Source organism: Marmota marmota, unplaced genomic scaffold (assembly GCF_001458135.2).
Source record: "Marmota marmota marmota unplaced genomic scaffold, marMar, whole genome shotgun sequence".
NCBI lineage: Eukaryota > Metazoa > Chordata > Mammalia > Rodentia > Sciuridae > Marmota > Marmota marmota.
In genome coordinates, this window is record NW_026000082.1 from 2795741 (window position 1) to 2815983 (window position 20243).

Sequence of the window (20243 nt, forward strand, 5' to 3'; positions counted from 1 at the left end):
ATACATATATCAAAACATTACATTGCATTCCTTAAATAAATATAACTTTTATTTGTCAATTACACCTCAGTAAAGTTGGAAAATGAAAATTATATATGTATGCATAATATAAAACTGGAGAGAAAGATCCTTATGTGGAAATAGATATATTATGCTAATGTGTTATAAATAGTTATTGCTTGAGGGTGGGTGAATGAAAACTTTTGTTTGATGTATTTTCAAACTTCCAATGATGTGAGTAGTTAGCTACAGATTAGAAAGAGAGAGGGAGAAAATAAAGGAGAAAAGAAAGAAATAAAAGAAACAAAAAATATTTGATCCTTGTCCTTTCCACAGGAGAGCTCTGACTCCCAGCGCAGAGTGAAAGATACAGAACTTGGCTATTCTCTATCAGGTACGTTGGGAAGATAAAGGAAGCATAAAAGAGCAATTGAAGGACTTATACAATAAGAGAATAAGAGGAAAGGAAGTACTCACAGATAAGGAGAGGCTTAAATAAGCCTCAAGTGGATATTTAATGAGTACTTGAGAGAGGGAGAAGGGGGGGTGGGCTTTTTTTTTTTTTTTGGTACCAGGAATTGAACCTAGGAGTGCTTAGCACTGAGTCACACCCCCAGCCCTTTGTATTTAAACACAGGTTTCACTAAGTTGCTTAGATCCTGGCTAAGTTGCTGAGGTTGGCCTTGAACTTGTGATCCTCTTGCCTCAACTTCCTGAGCCCCTGGGATTACAGGCATGTGCCACCCTGCCCGGCAGAAGGGGGTTCTGTTTGCATCTGTTCTCTTGATTGATGGATTTCCAGAGCCAGATCCTTCTCTCTAGCTATGAGTGGGAACTTAGGTTAAAGTCCTGGCTCTGTACTAACCAACCGTGTGAACTTGGGACTTCCCTCCCCCTCAATATCAGTTTTGGTATCCATTTCAATAAAACAAAGGGGTTAGAATCTGTAGAGCTCCCCTCAGCTCCAACTTGCCCTGGGAGTACTGGGAGTACACTGTTCTCACAGTTATACAATGTTGTGTATCATTATCTTGTTCTGTTTGGCGTTTGATAATATTAAATAAGGGAAACCTAATTAAAATCAGGTTAGAGAAATGGGGAAGGGATATATTATAAGATTCTAGGAATACCTCACTTTTACCCACACGTAGGAAGGCATTCTGGCCTCAAAATTGGGAAAACCCAAGGAGAAACTCCCCCTCACCCTCCCTTATTTTGTCTCTGTTTCTTACTATGTGTCTGTTCCTCTTTCCTCTTTCTCCTTGCCAATAAGTTCTGTCTGCTTTTTAATCTGCAAAATCTCAAAATGGACAGTCCCCACCAAATACCTGCTATGACTCCCAAGTTTACATGGCGTCACAGGTGCAGTTCCTACAGCTCAGTAATCCAACTTGTGTCCAGTTCCAACTCTTGGGAGGAAAATGGGATTGGCCCAGCTATGGTCAGGGAAGGCTCCTTGGCCAATCATCTGTGATGATCCTGTGGTGGAGGCCAGTCCCTGTACTTTAGCTGGGCATGGTCAGGACAGAGTGAAAAATCATTTCCTTGACATTCTATCAATTTTATTCACATTGATCACACACCAGACTCTGACTTCCACATTCATTCCTGCCTTCCCAAGGCCCAAGAGAGGGTCTCTGAGAGTCACACCATGTGTGGAACTTAGAGAATGCAGAGTAAATATCCCTACAGAGCTTTACCATTTACATTGTAGTTTTTACAAATGATTCATATGCACTTCAGCTGTGAGCAGCAGGTATTATTTTATAGTTCAGGAAAATAACAGGAGCCCCAAATCACAATTGCTAGTAAGTGGTGGAATTAGGACTTAAATATAAATACAGCATTTTGCCTTTATTCACAGTTTCTCTTTCCATGGTTTCAGTTACCTGTGGTCAACTGTAGTCTGGGAATAGTACATGGAAAATTCCAGAAAATAACAATTCATAAATTTTCAATTATGTGCCATCTGAGTAGTTGATGAAATCTCTCACCATCCTGGCCTATCCCACCCAGGATGGGAATCATCACTCTGTCCAGTGTATCCATGCTGTGTGTACCACCTTCCCACTTGCCAATTAGCATCCCTCTTGGTTATCAGATTGATTGTCATGGTGTTGTAGGGCCTGTGTTCAAGTAACTCTTATTTTATTTATAAAGGGCCCTAAGCATAAGAATATTGCTCCTGGCAATTCAGATATGCCAAAGATAATCCATGAAGTGCTTCCCTTAAGTATCATCTCATGTCATCACAAGAAGAGTGAGTAGGATATAAGAAAGTGCGCATTCACATAACTTTTATTGCAGTGTTGTAATAAAGGTTCTAATTTACTTTTAGTTATTGTTACTGTGCCTAATTTATAAATTAAACTTTATCATAGGCATATATATATGAAAAAACACAGCACATATAGGGTTTGATATTATCTGCAGTTTAAGGTATCCAGTGGTGTTCTTTGCAGTTAGTCCTCATGGATAAAGGGGAATTACTGTATCATGGTTTAAAATCCCCAGCATCCAACTAAATGGTTACTAAAGGTCTTCTAGTCCTAATATTCAACCATGCAGGGATATTGATATCATCAAGTTTGATAAAACAAAACAAAACAAAACCCACATCCCAATGTTTTTAACTGCTTATTTCCATCTCTTTCCCAATTTTAGTTTTGTATTATAATATAGCCAATAAGATGTGCATTTATGAAGCATGCCACATTAGGTCTCTTTATATCTGTTGAAAATATATTTCACTGGAAAACAAGGAGAGTAGAGAGGAACTAGGAATTCCACAATAAAAGGAGAAAGGCTCGTAAAGTGCCATCTGGCTACGTCTTTAATGAGAAGCTTCAGACTTGCTCCTGAGGCCATCTGGGCTGGGGTCTGAGAATCTGAGGGAGGTTTCCAGCATAATCCTGGTTACAGGCAGCCCCAGCACCTGCAGGAACAACCCTCAGTTGTTGAAATGTCAGGAATGCTTTTTATTTCTTTTACTGGCATAGGCCATGTCTTTGGTCGTAGTGTTTGTGTAAATTTGACCTAGGCTTTTGGTTTATCCCCAGGGAATCAGGAAACCAGTCTTTTAGAGAGTCTTTCTTTTAAGAACAATAATAAGCATACTATCATTTATTGAGTACTCTGCAATGTGTCAGCCACATAGTAAACAATTTATATAATAATATTCATTTAATTTCTCCCAAACACTCTGATATAGATAATACAATCCCCATTTTTAAGATAAGATCACTGAGACCCAGAAAAATAAAGCAAGACCCTACACCTCATAACCAGTCAACCCGGGTATGGTGGGCCCCAGAGTGCACACATTGGGTTCCAAATCTCCTAAGCTTGGGGTAGACACTGAGGAGCAAAAGGTAGAAAGGAAATTAATTTTGCCTTATTCCAAATCCTGCTTTAGAGACAGCATCATTTTCATATGCTTTATGGGTTGGCATTCTAAATAATATATATATTTTTTTAGTTTCAAAGCTAAATATATAATACTTTCGCTAATAACTTTGAAACATACTCTACTCCGTGTTCATTCAGCTTCCTCCAATAGCTGTCAACATCATACCCACCCCTATCCCTTTCCACATAGACATCCGGGTAGATGGAGAGACTGTCCCAGTCTTCCTGGCGGTTATGATTGGCATGTGAGCTCTGGCCAATGTGAGGCAGGGAGAAGTTGTGCATGCCCCAACCAGGCCTGGTCCTTTGCTTTTTCTCTTGTCAGTCTGCTGGCTGGATACCAGCTGTCACGGTGACCTTGGAAGCCACATGATGAAGAGGGCAGAGCCTCTCTTAACCTGAAAGACCGTGTGAAGCAAAGTACCCATCCCCATGCCCTCTACCAATTAGCCTTTGATAGAAGTAGAAAGAAACTTCTATTTTGCTAAGTCTTTGAAATTTCTGAGTTAATACACAGTATACCCTCTCCTGCTGGAACGTGTGTAAATAAAAGGGTCCTGTCTGAACCAGGCCTTGCTTCACATCATTATGTTTGGGTGCTTGGTCCATGACCTCACTTGTATGTTGTGATCTGGGACCTGTTGACAGCCATGATCTAAGCTTTGTCATTAGCCAAAGCCTAGTTGGTAGCTACAAGGTCAGCTCTCAGGTCTTGCTTGGAAAAGAACTTATGGTCACTTAGCTATTTCCTCCTGGGTTTTAGCCAAGGGCTTTTCCCTCCTTCCTTTGTTTAAGATTTTCCACCATCAGAACTCTTGAGTCAGATGATGGCAGAAAGGATCCCATTATTTTAAAAGTTTCTTAGAGAATTTTAAGGCAAGTCCCTCATTTTACTGATGATAAAACAGAGGCCCAGGAGGATGGTCACCTGCCTGACAACATACAACAATTACTGGCTGAGGAGATGTTAGAGCCGAGGCCTAGGACCAGGGTGAGGGGAGCAAGATATCAGGGTGTCCAGTTAAAGAACACCCCAGCCTGTGCTTCAAAGGGAGAGAACCCTCAAATGCTCTTTCTTTCCTGTGAGAAATGGCCATGTCTACGCTGAGTAGCTTTCTCAGACTGCTTCCCACACCTAGGACTTAGAAGCAAAGAGACTTATTTTTACTTTGAACTCTCTTAGTCTAAGTTCAGGCTGAAATAATTCCCTTAAAACCTTTGTATTGGTTTTTCATCGACTCCATAGAGTCTATTAGATGAGGGCTACATTCAACATTCTTTGCAAAATAGACTCACAGGTATTTTGCAATTAGGTTTCTGTTAGGACTGCACCCTTAAGATTCTTAAGAGTCCTTTTGTTTATAGCTGGGAGGATCTATTAGGTATCATCTCAAATTAACTATTTCAGAAGTCTGAAGTTATAGATCTTATAGCTTTGTCCTCGATTTGCTCTTACTTTGGCACTCTGGTCTTTTGAAGAGACAAAAAATGTGAAATAGTTTTATTTTCCAACCAGAAAGTCCAAGTTCCTCTAAGTTCTCTTTAAATTCCGTATGTAGACAGAACAGTCCCTTCTTCAGCTCATTATCTCTGTTGCAGCTGGAAGCACCCAACTTATACTTTTAACATCTGTCTAGAGATCTTCTTAGCTAGATCCACAGTTTATTAGCTATTTTTTATTTTTCAAGTTACTTTAAGCAATCCTTTCACAATTATTTTTGCTGTTACATAATATAGGTCACCATTTTCCCAGCCTGCTATAGTATTTTCCTCAAGGGTTTCCAATCCCTCATCATTTTTCCAGTCTATGCTAACAGTTTCCTGACCACATTTCCAGCTTCTTGCGGCCAGCCAGTTTCAAGGCCAATGTCTACATTGTTCTAAGTTTCTGTTATCACCATTCTGCACTTCTGATACCAATTAATGCATTGGTTATTTATCGTTGCATAATAATCTATCCAAAAATCTTACTGGCTTAAAAATAACCTTTTTAAAATTTTTCTCAGTGTTCTCTGGATGGGCTTAGAGTTTTTCTGATGTAGATGAATGGATGATCATGGATGTCCCAATCACATGTCTGGGTACCTGGACCATGCACCTCCAGCATCTAATATGCTGGCCAAGGCTGCTTCACATGGAGATTGGGATGCAAAAGCAGAAACAGAAAGCAAGCATTTTTCTATCATCTGTTTGAATCTCATTTGTAAATTCCCAAGTAGTCAAAGCTAGTCATGTGACCAAATGCAGATTCCAGCAGTGGAGACACAGACTTGATGGTGGGAATTACAAAATATGTGGCAGTCAGAAAAATATATAACATAAGGCAAGTATTTTTATAGTTTAAACATACATCTTGATTCCCTGTACCATCATGATTATCTTATTCTTTCCCTGGTATGGTGCTGATTTTATGGGTCATCCTGACTGAGACATGGTGTGCCTAGATATTTTGTCAAACATTTTTATGGGTGTGTTTATGAAGGTATGTTTGCTTGAAATTAACATTTGAGTTAGCAGACTGAGTGAACCATTTTGTCATTGCTAATGTGAATGATTCCTATTCAATTGAAGGAAGACCTGATTAGAACAAAAAGACTACAAGGGAGCTTCTCCTACCTGTGTTTGAAATAAAACATTGGTTTTCTGTTGTCCAGGATTGGAACTTATACCACCAGTTATTTGATTCTTAGGACTTCAGATTTGGACTGGAACTTACAACATTGGCTATCTTTTAAAAAAAAAAATTAGTTGTTGATAGACATTATTTTATTCATTTGTTTATATGTGGGGTGCTGAGACTCGAACCCAGGGCCTCACACATGTAAGGCAAGTGTTCTAACACTGAGCCACAACCCTGCCCAACATTGGCTATCTTGGTTCTCAGGTCTTTGGAAAAACTGGAACTATACCACCAGCTCTCCTGGGTCTTCAACTTGCCAGCTGCAGATATTGAAACTCCTCAGCCTCCATAATCATATGAACCAATTTCTCATAATAAATCTCTTTCCATATATACATACACATTTTATCCTTCTGCCCTAACATATATATATATATATATATATATATATATATATATATATTATATATATAATATGTATATAACATATATATACACACACACATATATATGTAAATGTTTTGCATGATACATATATATGTATATACATATAGGTACTCTTCAATTTACAGTGAAGTCACATCCAAATATACACATCATAAATTTAAAATATGTTAAAAAATGCATTTAATTCACCTAAACTACTGAATCTCATAGTTTAGTAATGCAGTACACTGTGGAGTATTAGCTATTTACCCTCATGTTTTTTCTAGTTCAGAAAAGTTTTAAAAATAGAAAATGATTTTTACTAAATGTGAACTGCTTTCATACCATCATAAAGACAAAAAATTATAAGATAAATCATTGAAAGTTGGGATCATCTTGGGCTGGGATTGTGGCTCAGCAGTAGAGTACTCGACTGGCATGGGCAGGGCCCAGGTTCAATCCTCAACACAACATAAAAATAAAAGGTATTGTGTTGTGTCCATCTACACCTAAAAAATAAATATTAAAAAAAGGAAGTTGGGATGATCTGTATATATGCACATAAGTAATCAGGGTTCTCTAGAGAAACAAGACCAAGAAGACTGCGTGTGTGTGTGTGTGTGTGTGTGTATGTGTGTGTGCACGCGCATGCATGCCCAATATTGCTGGAGTAGTGGGATAGGTAAAGAGGATCATCATAATGCCTAACAATGATTAAGTAATTATTATACACCCGACACTGTTCTAAGTACTTTATTTCTATTGATTATCATAAAGTCCTAAGAAGTAGGCATTTTTATTTTACTCATTTACAAAAGATGAGTTGTAGAGACAGAGAAGGTGAATAATAAGACACACAGCCACTGACAACAGGACTAGATTCGCACTCAGGTGGTCTGATTGTGGAAATTGTCATCTACCTACTACTCTTTACTTTCTAAGAAGAAAAGGAAGTAGTGGGGGAAGGAGGGAGTTGGGGAATAGAAGCAACAAGAGGAAAGGCACTAAGGCATGAAACCAGAGAGATCTACAGGGCCCAGGTCATAACAAATCTTGGGAGCTAAAGTGGGCATCATGGGGGTGTCCGCAAAGTTCACAGAACTCTTTAAGTGCTTCTTTCAGAGGGCCTCGGGAGCTATGTACACATTTTATCCTTCCACCCTGACCCCAATTGGTTGAACTGGTTCCAACCTGGACAAATACTAATCTTTCAGGAGTTTGGAATTAGGTCTGAGAGTTTCCAGATTGGTCTGGATTGAACTGTTGTCGCTAAAAAATGTACACCCAAGAGCTGGAGGTGATCAAGTCCTACTACTGTATGGCCTTGAGAGGTCAGGAAAAGGAAATAGAAGTGCAGAGGAGAGCAGAGAAGACTGATGGTGAGACTCCAAACCTCTTTCTGATCTCAGTCGCTTTGGGTCTATGGGGTCCCCACATTTCCTGCCTCTGTCAGAGTCCATTGGCATGCAATATTTACAACTCCAAGGCCTGGGACTTTATACACCCAGAAAAAGAGTTTTGACTTTATTTGAAGGTGAGGGGGACCTGCAGAACAATTTTAAAACTGGGAAGAGAAAAGGGTAGAATTGTTTTGCCTGGAGTGTAGCGTGGAGGTTACAGGGAGGCCAATCTGGGTTCAGAAGAGCAAAGAATTTTCTAAGTCCATATTGTCTAAAAAGAGAACATTTTGAACCCCAAATTTGGGGGATTCCCTGGCATTTGGGTGGCACAAACCCAGAATAATCAAGCACAGGATAGAGAAAAATGCAAGCTTTAGGTGGAGCAGCAGTGGACTAGGCCACAACCTCCGAGGTGGCTTCCACCCTGCAATTTTGTGATTCTGTGACCCTGGACTAGGGCCTCAGTCAGTTCTCATGGCTCTTTGTTTCTGGTAAGGGAGGCATTTCAGGTTTAGGGTGCACAATTGTATCAGTTGCTGTAATCTAGAATCTCTGAGTCCTAATTCCAAACTCTTCAAGGATTAAGTATTTGCCCAGGATGGATCCAGTTCCACCAGCTGGGGCCCAGGGGAACATATCACCGACAGAGCTCCTAGGGCTTCTGAAAGAAGGCTGGCTTCCTAGATGCTGCACTGTTAGTATCCAGGCAGGAGCCACACCTTTCTTGTCTAGATGAAATGATGCTCCTTCCTCACGCCTACCATGTCAGCTCCTTGGTCCTAGAATGAGCTTCATTCTGGAAAAGTCTCCAGGCCCAGCACAGGACACTCCCAAGAGAACAGCCATTAAGCCTGCAGTGTCTGAAAGCCTGATGTCTGCCTTCCATTCCTCCACACACCCTGTTCACATCTTCTACCTTTCCCACCCCATGTCCCCACAGACAGAACTGGTTCTACAAGCAATACTTATTTATTGGCAAAGAAACTCAGAAAAGCTTAAAGAAGATAAAAATTACTCAAAATCCTACCATACAGAAATAGCTACTACTCAGTGCAAAGGGAACAAATGTCAACTCCCTTGCACGCATACACCCACGTTTCATGATCTCATCTTCAAGCTGTATGTAACCTACTTTTTCACTTAATCACCCCTCCTGGATATGTTTTTCTGTCGATAAACACAGACAGACCTCACAAAGCCCTTCTTCTTGCTTTGTTTGGATTGCTATAGCCCATTCTTGCCCAGCCGGCTTCCTTCCCAAAGATGTCAAAACCAAAGGGTACAGCTTGGGGCTGCTAACTGTGGTGGCCACCCGCTGAAGAGGTTGCTCAGCTCTTCCCTGCCATGACCTTCCTGCTGGGAGATCATGTTGAAAAAGAAATGACAATGGAAATTTCTTTGGGCCCCATAGCCAGTTTGTCTCAGTATTTTTTTTTACAGAATTCTTATGTTTTTTTTCCTCTAATTGTCTAGCACGCAGAGTTTCAGAGCCAAGCCATGCTTCAAACAATTTGTCAAGGGAGTTTGGGAATCACCGCCACAAAAGACACTGTAGAAAGGAACCAATGTGGCTTCAGACCCATGGACCCTTGTGGAAGGAGACCTGTGGTTTCTCAGGCAGGAGGGAGGGCACCTGAGAGTGGCCTGCCTCAGCATTACCACTGGAATGTTCAATCTGCTGGGGACCGAGCCCCTCCCCAGTGGTTTGTCCTACAGCAAGGATCAGCATTCCAAAACTATGCTTCTCTTCTGATTTCTGTTTTTTCTTCTAGTTGGAGGAATAAATATAGAACACGGCTTCTCAACCTCAGCACTAATAATATTTGAATTGGATAATTTTTGTTATTGAGGGGCTGTCATGTGCATTGTCCAGTATTTAGAAGTATCCCTGATCTCTACCCACTAGGTGTTGAGAGTGTTCCCTTCAGTTGTGGTGACCCAAAATATCTCTAGACATTGCCAAATGTCCCTGAGGAGCAGCATTGCCCCCTGATTGAGAGCTGCTGGTACCAAGGATAAAGGGTGACAGTTACAGCCAAACCAACCTGAACTGAAGGTTTGGCACTGACCCTCACTTAGCTCTGTGACCTTAGGAATGATATCTGAATATTTTTAGTCTTCATTTTTCTCATATTGACAATGCAGAAAATATTGGTATCTAGGAGTTGGTGAGAAGATTAGATATCATGAAGGAAATAAATTGGTTCAGTGAATTATGCAATTTTGTTTTCACAATTGTTTGAATCAGATTTTGAGTTGCTCAGACCAAAATTCCTGATGAGAAGGAAAACAATACAGGGCTCACCATTTCAGAAATCTCAGTCTCTAGACTGCCAACTCCATTGCTTTGGGCCCAAGATGAGGCAACATATCATGGGTGAATGACCCAGTAGAGGAAAGCTGCTTAGTTCAGAGAGAGATAGAGGAGGATGCAGGAAGGGCTGTAGGAAAGAATAACCCTTCTAGGCCACATACCCCCAAAACCCACCACCTCCTGCCACACCCCACCTGCCTATAGTTACCACCCTGTTATTAAGTCCATTCAAACTAGAAGGACTAATTAGGTGACAGCTTTCACAATCCAATCATTTCATCTCTGAATATTCCTAAATTAACAGGAAATTCTGGGGGTACACCTCATATCCAAACCATAACATTCTGTCCCTGGTAAAACCAGAGTTTTGAGATGAAATGAGATTTCTCATTTCTGCTGGCAGATGGGGTTTGTGCAACCTTGCAATCTTGTCCTTGAAAAGGTTCACAAAAGTCTCCCCTTCTTACCCATTTTATTTTGGGCCTGCATTTCTCCTGTATATAACAGGTAGTTTGCTGAGGAATGTGACATATCCTGTCCCCTTTAAGCCAGACAGGGCTGCAGATAAATTGCTTCTTGGAAAGAAAGCATGTGGAGGTCACAGCAGTGAGCCCATAGAATTGTCAATTTATAGAATTGTCCCTTAACCTCATGTTCCCACTAGCATCTGTCTGCCCCCTATCACTGGTTCCCAAAAGCTTATGTCCATTTCACAATCCAAAAGGCATTTAGTTCATTTCCAAGAGTCCCATATTCTTAACATTTCCAACATAGCCCAAGTGTCCAAGTTCAAAGTCTTTTCTGAGACTCAAGGTAAACACTTGGTTATGAGACCCTGTGAAATTCAAAAGCAAGTTGCATATATCCATCATATAGTGACACATAGTAAACATTCCTACTCCAAAAGGGAAGAACACGGCCATAGAAAGTTGGGATGGGACAAAAATGAGACTGAAACCCAAACAGGTGCAAACAGGTTTCTTAATTCTGTGTACAGTATTTAGGAGTTAGCTACAAGATGTCATTTCCAAAGGGTTTAGGCAGCCCTGCCCATTTGTCCTTGCCAGTTGAAGCTCTTATGGGCTCTCTTTTAGCCTGACTTTCTCTATAACCAGCAGCTTTTCTCAGCAGACAGTTCAGACTACTCGAATCTTTTAATTCCTGGGGCCTCTATTCTAACTTTGGCCTCACCTCAAAGTCTTTTAATTCTACTTTCTCCTCGCATCGCATTGCAAACTTGGCTAAAAGCTGCCAGCAATATCCATGCCAATGACTGAATGCTGTGCTGCCTTAAAATGTTCTCCATAAGATTAATTAGCCCATCACTTTTAAATTCATCCTCACTCAAAGTCTCAGAATATGGGCAATATATAGCCAGGTTCTTTGCCAGAATATAACACGAGCAATAGATTCTTCAATGTCCTCTGAAACTTCATGAGTATATTTACATTTCTTTTTTTTGGGGGGGGGAGGAAGAGTTTATTTAGGGGCTCATGGTTTCAGAGGTCTCAGTCCATAAGTGGCTGGTTCCATTCTATGGGGCTCAAAGTGAGGCAGGAAGAGTATGGCAGAGCAAAGCAGCTCACACAATCATCAGTAAGCAGAAAGAGAGTCCCCACTCTCCAGATACAAAATATATACTTCATAACCAAGAAGATCTGGAGGAGAAATAATTGGGTTATAGCCTTAATCTAATTAGTTTACATTTCTATAGCATTCTGGTCTTCTGAGCTCCTACCAGAATCACCCATTAAGCTTTGCTTACAATATTCTATAGCTTTTTCAGCTTGACTCTCTAGACTTTTAAAAAGTCCTCCTTCCTTTAGTCAGCTTTCATGCGGCTGTGCTCAAATACCTGAGAAGAATAACTTAGAAAAAGAAAAGTTTATTCGGGGCTCATAGTTTCAGAGGTCTCAGTCCATAGATGGCCAATTCTTTGATTTGAGGCTAAAGTGACGCAGCACATCATAGGTGAAGGGCCCTGCAGAGAAAACTGCTCATCTCGTGGGGTTAGGAAACAGAGAAGCAGGAGGGGAAGGGGTCACAGGGAATATGCACCTTGCCAGGGCACACCTCCAGTGACCCACCTCCTTCAGCCATGCCCCACCTGCCTGTAGTTACCACTCCTTCAGTCCATTCAAACTAGGATGGACTGGTTAGGTTACAGCTCTTACCAACCTAATCATTTTTCCTCTGAGTATCCTGCATTAACAGGAGCTTTTTGGGGCACCTCATATCCAAACCATAGTAACAGTAATTCTTTCTTGTGTGTGTGTGTGTGTGTGTGTTTTGTACTGGAGATTGAACACAGGGGTATTCGGGCAATAAGCCACATCCCTAGACCTGTTTTGTATTTTATTTAGAGACAGGGTCTCACTGAGTTGCTTAGTACCTCACCATTGCTGAGGCTGGCTTTGAACTCACAATCCTGTCTCAGCCTCCTGAGCCATTGGGATTACAGGTGTGCGCCACTGCTTCAGGCACAACAGTAATTCTTTGAGGTAGTTAGTTATCAATATCCTCATTTTTTTCATAAGACAAAATTGAGAATTAGGAACATTGGGTGACTTCCTTAATTAGTAAGTGACCTCTGCTGTTAATTCCTTAAATAGGAAACTTTTTTGTTGTTGTTGTTTTAATTAGTTACACATGACAGTACAATGGTCTTGACATATCATACATTTGAATCAGATGTATGACGATGTGAAAAAATAGGAAAAAAAATAGGAAACTTTTGACTATAACTGGAATAGGTTGCTAGAAAGCTGAGCTACCAATTCCCTCAAACACTGTTATAGAGGGCAGAGCCTGGGGAACCCAAGTCCCTGGGACTCATCTCCGTCTACCCAATGTATGTCATAGAAATCATCATTTCCTCTGCATGCCAGGTTATGTATGAAAGCCCTCTGTAATCTCAAGTCATTATACAACTGAAAGCTGTTAATATAACACAGCTATGCTCCTGTGAGGCTCTATATACCCAAGGGAGAGGTTTATTTACTCTGCAGAAGCTGGACCTTATTGACCTTTCACTGATTATGATTTTATGGGTCCAACATTTTATGGAGATGCTAAAATCTAGTGCTGACAGCAAAGAAAGAATGAAGAGATACTGAGAGTAGCTGGAGTTGGAGAGTTGAGAAAAGTGTAAGATCCTGGGATAAACAAAGAATCAGAGCAGAATGCATTGCAAGATGATGTTCCCACCAGAGTCTTCCTCATCTCTGAGGACAGTCCTCTCCTTTGCTGAACTTCCGGAATCAAGACTCAATTGTGGATGAATCAAGGGCTGAATAGATAAGTGATAAGCAACTATAACAAAATGTTAATGATAGAGTCTAAGTGGGTGTTCACTGTAAAATTATTTTCCTTCTCTGTGTGTTTGACATATTCCATAATAAAAATATTAAACTCTGGAAGAATAGTCCAGTGGATCTTGGGTCTTTTCTAACAGGACTTTTCTCATTTATATAGTGACTTGTCAGTTTAGCACAAGACTGATAGTGGTTGATTTGTAACCTAAGAGAACAAATTCGCTTCCCAACATCAATCCCGCTGGAGGAAAACCAAACAATAAGATGTTTGTAAGCTTTGGTGCCATCCCATGTTTTACAGTTGGAGGTTATTTCTCTGTGAGATTAAACTAAAAGTGTGAATTGAATAATTCCAGGAGAATTTTTTAGGTCCTTGAATATCTTAAGAAGCTGCTTGATACTTCTCAATAACACGAGATTTTAAAATTTTGTACTTCTTTCAGTGGATCATTTTTAAATCTCTCTGCCATTTACTATGTGGGTAGCATTGGTATATGATTGAAAATAAAAGTGTGAATGGAACAACAGTGAATTCTGCTTTCTACTCAGGTCACTCACTTCCCCCTCTGAGAGGAAACCACCATGTTAGGTTCTCATTTAGTTTTTCAAAGGTGTTTTATGACTACATAAGAAAAGAGGCTATCATATAGTTAAATATGTCCTTTTGCCCACCTGTCTAGACTCTTGAGTCCTTGTGCTTCTGAGGACCCAGAAATGTAAATATTTTCCTTCAGCCTTTCCTTATCTCACTGAGGAGAGGAATGGCTTGCCTAGCACTCTGATTGTCAAAGTGCTTGGGTCCACAAGATTACTTCCTCTCGACCCTTCCACTTAAATACCGTGTGCTTTATGGTCTATATTTTCATTTAACTAAATGAAGACCGAAATCCAATTTTTAAGTTTATAATTTGTCTTTCCACACACTGGTATCAGATACAATCTTATGAAACTCTAATCTAAAAGTCAGCAAAGAAAGGAATCAAGTTTCTATTGTCCTGGTCCCTACTACAGAAGAGACACTAAAAGTAGGCTGATTTTATAGTCTAATTCTTAGAGGGGAATCTTACCAACTATTTTTTAAGGGTGTGACCTAGCAAATTCCAAGTAGATCCTATAATACTATTTTTTGTTCTAAACATGTTATGGCAAATATGTTTATTTAAACATATTTGTTATGATGAAGTGTCATAAACCTTGTCTTGTAGGAAGAGGCAGATTAAGTTTTCCAAAGATGGCCACAACTATGTTTCCCATCACCACGTTGTTTCACACTGTGACCTTGTCAAGAGGTAGAGCCTCTCACTTTGAATCTGAGGTGGCCAAATGAGACACTAGTATCTAACAGAATACAGAAGAAATGATACTGTGTGGTTTCTGGGGCTGAGTCAGAAAACATCCCGGACCTTCTAACGTGCCTTTCTGGGATCTCTCCTGGAGGAAGCCAGCTGCCTGGCTGAGAGTCTGGCCTCCTTGAGACCTCACTGCTGGAGAGGATGCATGTGGATCTTTCTCTTGACTGTCACTAATAAGCCTAGTCTTCCAGCCATCCCCATGAAGGCACCAGACATGTTTAGAAACGGCCTCAGACTCTCCAGAGGAGCCCACCTGCAGCTGAGCACCACACTCAAGCAGCAGAAGAATCACCAGCCAAGCCCTTCTGAAATTCTTTGCCCTCAGAATCCATATTTAATCCTCTGAGTTTTCAATTTTTTTTCCTTTGTTCCACAGCAGTAGTAACAGGAATGAGGAGCTTTGAGGAAAATGACAATTTAACAAAATAATTAATGTAGTGTCTTCTAGATGTTAAGCACTGTCCATGACTCTGGGGATTATAGCAAAGAGCAAGATGAGATCCCAGTTCTCAGGGAGCTTACAGACCATTCTTTACATGTCAACCTGCAAAGAAACACAAGTAGAATGCAATGCATCAATTCACTTGTAATAATCCTATTATCATCTCTATAGTGCTAGAAGTGTGTGTGAAGTAATGTTGGAGGCATAATGTGGGATGGGAAATGACCAACTCCTTCCTGGCACTAGAGGTTTTACTACCTATTCTTTCCGCTACTCCTCAGCTTCAGACAAGGTAATGCTGACTGGAAATAGATATAACAGGATATCCTTATATCATTCCTAACCCCAGGGTAAAAGCTTTAAATAGCATAGAAAGTGTGTGTGTGTGTGTGTGTGTGTGTGTATTTATATGTATATGCCATATCAAATTAAGGACATTCCTTCCTATCTGTTAATATATATTTAACCTTGATGGACATTGAATTTTGTCAAATGCTTTTTCTGTATTTATGGACACAGTATAATTGTATGATTTTTCTCCTTTATTCTGTTGGTGTAATAAATTACACTGATTGGTTTTCCATATTAAACCACCTTTGCAATCCTGGAATAAATTTGATTTGGTAATGATATTTTACTCTTTTAATATATTGCTGGATTTTTTTTTTCTTTGACGGTGCTGAAGATTGACCCCAGGGTCTCATGCACGCCAAGTAAGTGCTCTACCACTAGCTGCATCTCAACTCCTATACTGCTGGGTTTGATTCTCTGGTAATTTAAGATTTTTTTATATTATGCTCATAAGGGAGATTGGTCTATCTTATCTTCTGATTTTTATATTACAACCTTATAATTTTTCATCTCAAAGCTTTGTTGGCATTATAAAATGAATTGAAAAGTATTCCCTCTTTTTTTGTTATTCAGGTGAGTTTCTGCAAAATGAGTTTCTTCTTTAGCTGATTAGGGAAATCACCAGTGAAACCACTTGAGCCTGGAGATTTCCTTGTGAAAGGTTTCTAATTAAAACAATTTTAGAAAAAAGATCATTCAGAGTTTAAATTTCCCCTATTTTCAGTTTGCTAAGTTGAGATTTAAAGAAAAAGGCATTTTATTTAAAATTTTTAATTCATTTGCATCAATTCACTTGTAATAATCCTATTATCGTCTCTGGAGTGTATGGTGGATCTATAATGATCCCCCTTTCATTTCAGGTTTGCTAATTTATTCTTTTCATTTCTTGATTATATTGATAAATGTTTCAGAGAACATTTGGTTTTTTGGCTTTGCATTTCTTATTTGCTTACTCTTATGATTATTGTCATCTACTTTCTTGAAGTTTATTTTGCTATTCTTATTCTTAAAATTGACAATTAGAACATTTAAGACTGTAATAAGCTCACCACTATAGCTATAGCCAACAAACTTTGGTGTATCACATTTTCATAATACAAAATATTTTCTGATAGTAATTGAAATATATTAACTCAGGAATTATTTAGGGATGTTTTTCTTAATTTCTCAACATATTAATAATTTCTATTTAAAATGTTTTCTAATTTAATCATGCTATGATCTGAAGACATTACAATAAGTAATTTAAATTCTTTGAAATTCATTGAGATTTGTTTAATGTACTTGCATACTGTCAATTTTGGCAAATATTTCCAAATTTCTAAATACTGTATATGTCGAAATAATGTACATATTATTCTTGTCACAGTGTTTTTAATAGGTCAGCTGGTCAAGTTGGTCAAGTTGTTTTACTGTGTTGTTCAGATTTTCTAGGTCCTTATTAATTTTTTTTTCTTGTGGTACTGGGCATTGAACCCAGTATTGCTCTACCACTGAGCTACATCCCCAGCCTTTTATTTTTTTATTTTGAGACAAGGTCTCATCAAATTGCCCAGGCTGGCCTTGGACTTGTGATCCTCCTGCTTTAGTCAGCTGGAATTACAGATGTGTGTGACCATGCCCTGCTATGTCCTTATTAATTTTTGGTTTTATCTGCCTGCTCTAATCAGGTCTGCAAGTGATATTTTACAGCCACATCCTCCCATTATATGATCATGAATTTGCATATTTGTCCTTTTAGGTCAATCAATTTTTTGCTTTATAAGTTTAGAAACTATGCTAATAGTGCCTGGAAATTTAGAATTGTTATGGACTAACTTTATTCCTTGAAATGTCCTTTCCTATGGTAATGTTACTTTTTTCCTGATATTAGGATGGCTAAAGCAGATTTATTTCACTTTGTATCTGCATGGCACTTTTTCTCCTGGTTTTTTTTTTTTGTTTGTTTGTTTGTTTGTTTTTTGTTTGTTTGTTTGAAACTATGGTCTGAATAAACTTCTTTTCTTCGTAAGTACACTTTCTCAGGTATTTCATTATAGTATTTCAAAGATGACTGATACAGTTGCCATCCTATACATTGTACTATTAAATGTGCTATTAAGCACCAAATCTACCTTTTTCTCATATTAGTCAGCTTCCTGGAGTAGATCTCTTTTGCAAATGAAAACTCTAAAAATTAAAGAAAATAGTATATATGTTTTGGGGATGTGGCTCTGTAGTAAAGTGCCTCTGGATTCAATTTCTAGTAACAAATATTTTGGTAAATATTTCCAAATTTCTAAATACTGTGTATGTCTAAATAATGTATATATTATCCTTGTCACACTGTTTTTAATATGTCAGTTAGTCAAGTTGTCTTACTGTGTTGTTCAGATTTTCTATTTCAGATTTTCATGTTTTGTTTTCAAAACAAAACAAAAACTCTTATTACCACTATGTTATTTTTTTTTTCTTTTTATATTTTTAGTTTTTAGTATTTGGCAGACACAACATCTTTGTTTGTATGTGGTGTTGAGGATCGAACCCGGGCCGCAAGCATGCCAGGTGAGTGCGCTACCGCTTGAGCCACATCCCCAGCCCACCTCTATGTTCTTAGACAACTGCTCTGAAGTACAGTACACCTAATTCATATGGTCATGTCCTAGCAAATGCATAATAGTAATAATTTTCTAAAGATAGATCAGTGCACATATTCAAATCATAATAAAATTTCAATTTCGTACAAAGTCTATTTCTTGTCTATAGTAGCCATTGCCCTCAGATTATGGTGTTGAAACCACAGAAATGAGAATGTCTGATTTCATTGGTGATGCTACATTTTCCTGTCTTATCACATTTTCTTTCTTTCTTCTTTCTTTTCTTCTTCTTTCTTTTTTCCCTTCATTTTCTCCCCTTCATTTATTTTCCATCCTTTGTTTTTTTTTTCCTTTCTGTATCTTCAATTAATATATGTTTTTTGAAAGTGGCAGGATAGTTTTTCCCATTGACAATATTGTGCTTAAATAAAAGTATTATTTATCTATTTAATATTAATGCTGACATATTGGGGTTTATACTTACTATCTTACTCTAATATAAGTGAGTACTTTTTCCACTTCCCAAACAACACTAGAATGTTAGTAGACTTTAATTCAGCTCACTTAAGGGTTTTTTGTTTGTTTTATTTTGCAATTTGGTCATGTGTTTCAAATATACTTGAAGCTTCACAAAGCATTTTTACTGTTTTAAAATATTTTAAAACATTTGTTCTTATGTATATATTTACCTTTTAAATTACATTTATTTCCCTTTGCATTTCCATTTTTACATAAAGAATTATTTTCTTCTATCTGAAGAATATTCCTTATTTTTTAATATTTATTTTTTAGTTATAGGTGGACACAATATCTTTATTTTATTATTATGTGGTGCTGAGGATCGAATCCAGTGCCTCACACATGCTAGGTGAGCACTCTTCTTCTGAGCCACAATCCCAGCCCTCTTTATTATGTTTTGATAAAGTGTGTCTCCTGATAATGAATCATCGGTTTTTGTTTGTTTGAAAATATCATATGTTATAATATTATAATAAATACTTCTATATATTATATGATAATATATAATGTTACAATTATATATTATCATATATTATATAAATTATTTTGGTACCATTTTTACCTTTTGTTGAATTTTTTGTTGAATTATGCAGCTTACTGAAATTTACTTAGATTCCTGAAACCACTAGTTAGATAAAAATATGGAAGTCATTTGCACTTTTGTAGGCATTTTTCACTGGGTATGAAATTCTAGGTTGGTAGCTATTCCTCTTCCTCCAAAGACACCATCCTCTTCTCATTTGTATTGTTTCTGTTGAGATATAAACTGTTAGGTTTAAATTGTTCTTTGAGAATGTGTTTTTTCTCATTGGATCCTCTTTAGATTTTCTTAGGTGTGGTTTTATTTGAATTTATTCTTTTTTAAAAATTTACTCTTGTGTAGATTTGTAGATTTCTAGATTTTGTAGAGTTTCTTGAGCTTATGACTTCAAATCTTGCTAATTTTGGAAAATTCTCAATTGTTATCTGTTAAATGTTCTCAATTTCTTCTCCAAGGACTCTAATTTCATGTATGGAAAACTTTTACCATTGGTCATATCTTTTTGTTTCTCCTACCCACTTGTTCTCCATACTTGGAATAGTCTATTGACTTATATTCGCCCTTCTTTTGTTCTGTCCAATCTATTGATAAACCTATTATTATTTTTATTTTTGGTTATTGTATTTTTCTGAATTAGAAAAAACATCTGATTTTTTAAAAAATGGAATCCACTTCTTTCATTTCTTCTTTCTTTCTGTTTTAGAAATTTCTTTCTCCTTCCTTTCCTTTATTTTTTTCCTTCCTTCTTTCTTTGTTTCTTTTTCATACTAGAGATTGAGCCTGGTATTTTGTGCATGCCAAACACACTCTACCACTGAGCTACACCTCTGGCCCCTGGAACTCATTTCTTGCACTTTCTTGAAACATACTGATTAGCACCTTAAAGTCTGTCCCTGATACCTCTACTTTCTGTATTTGCCAGTGGTTGTTTCTATTGTCCACATTTCCCTCTCGGTTCTATTTCTTGGTATTTCTATTGG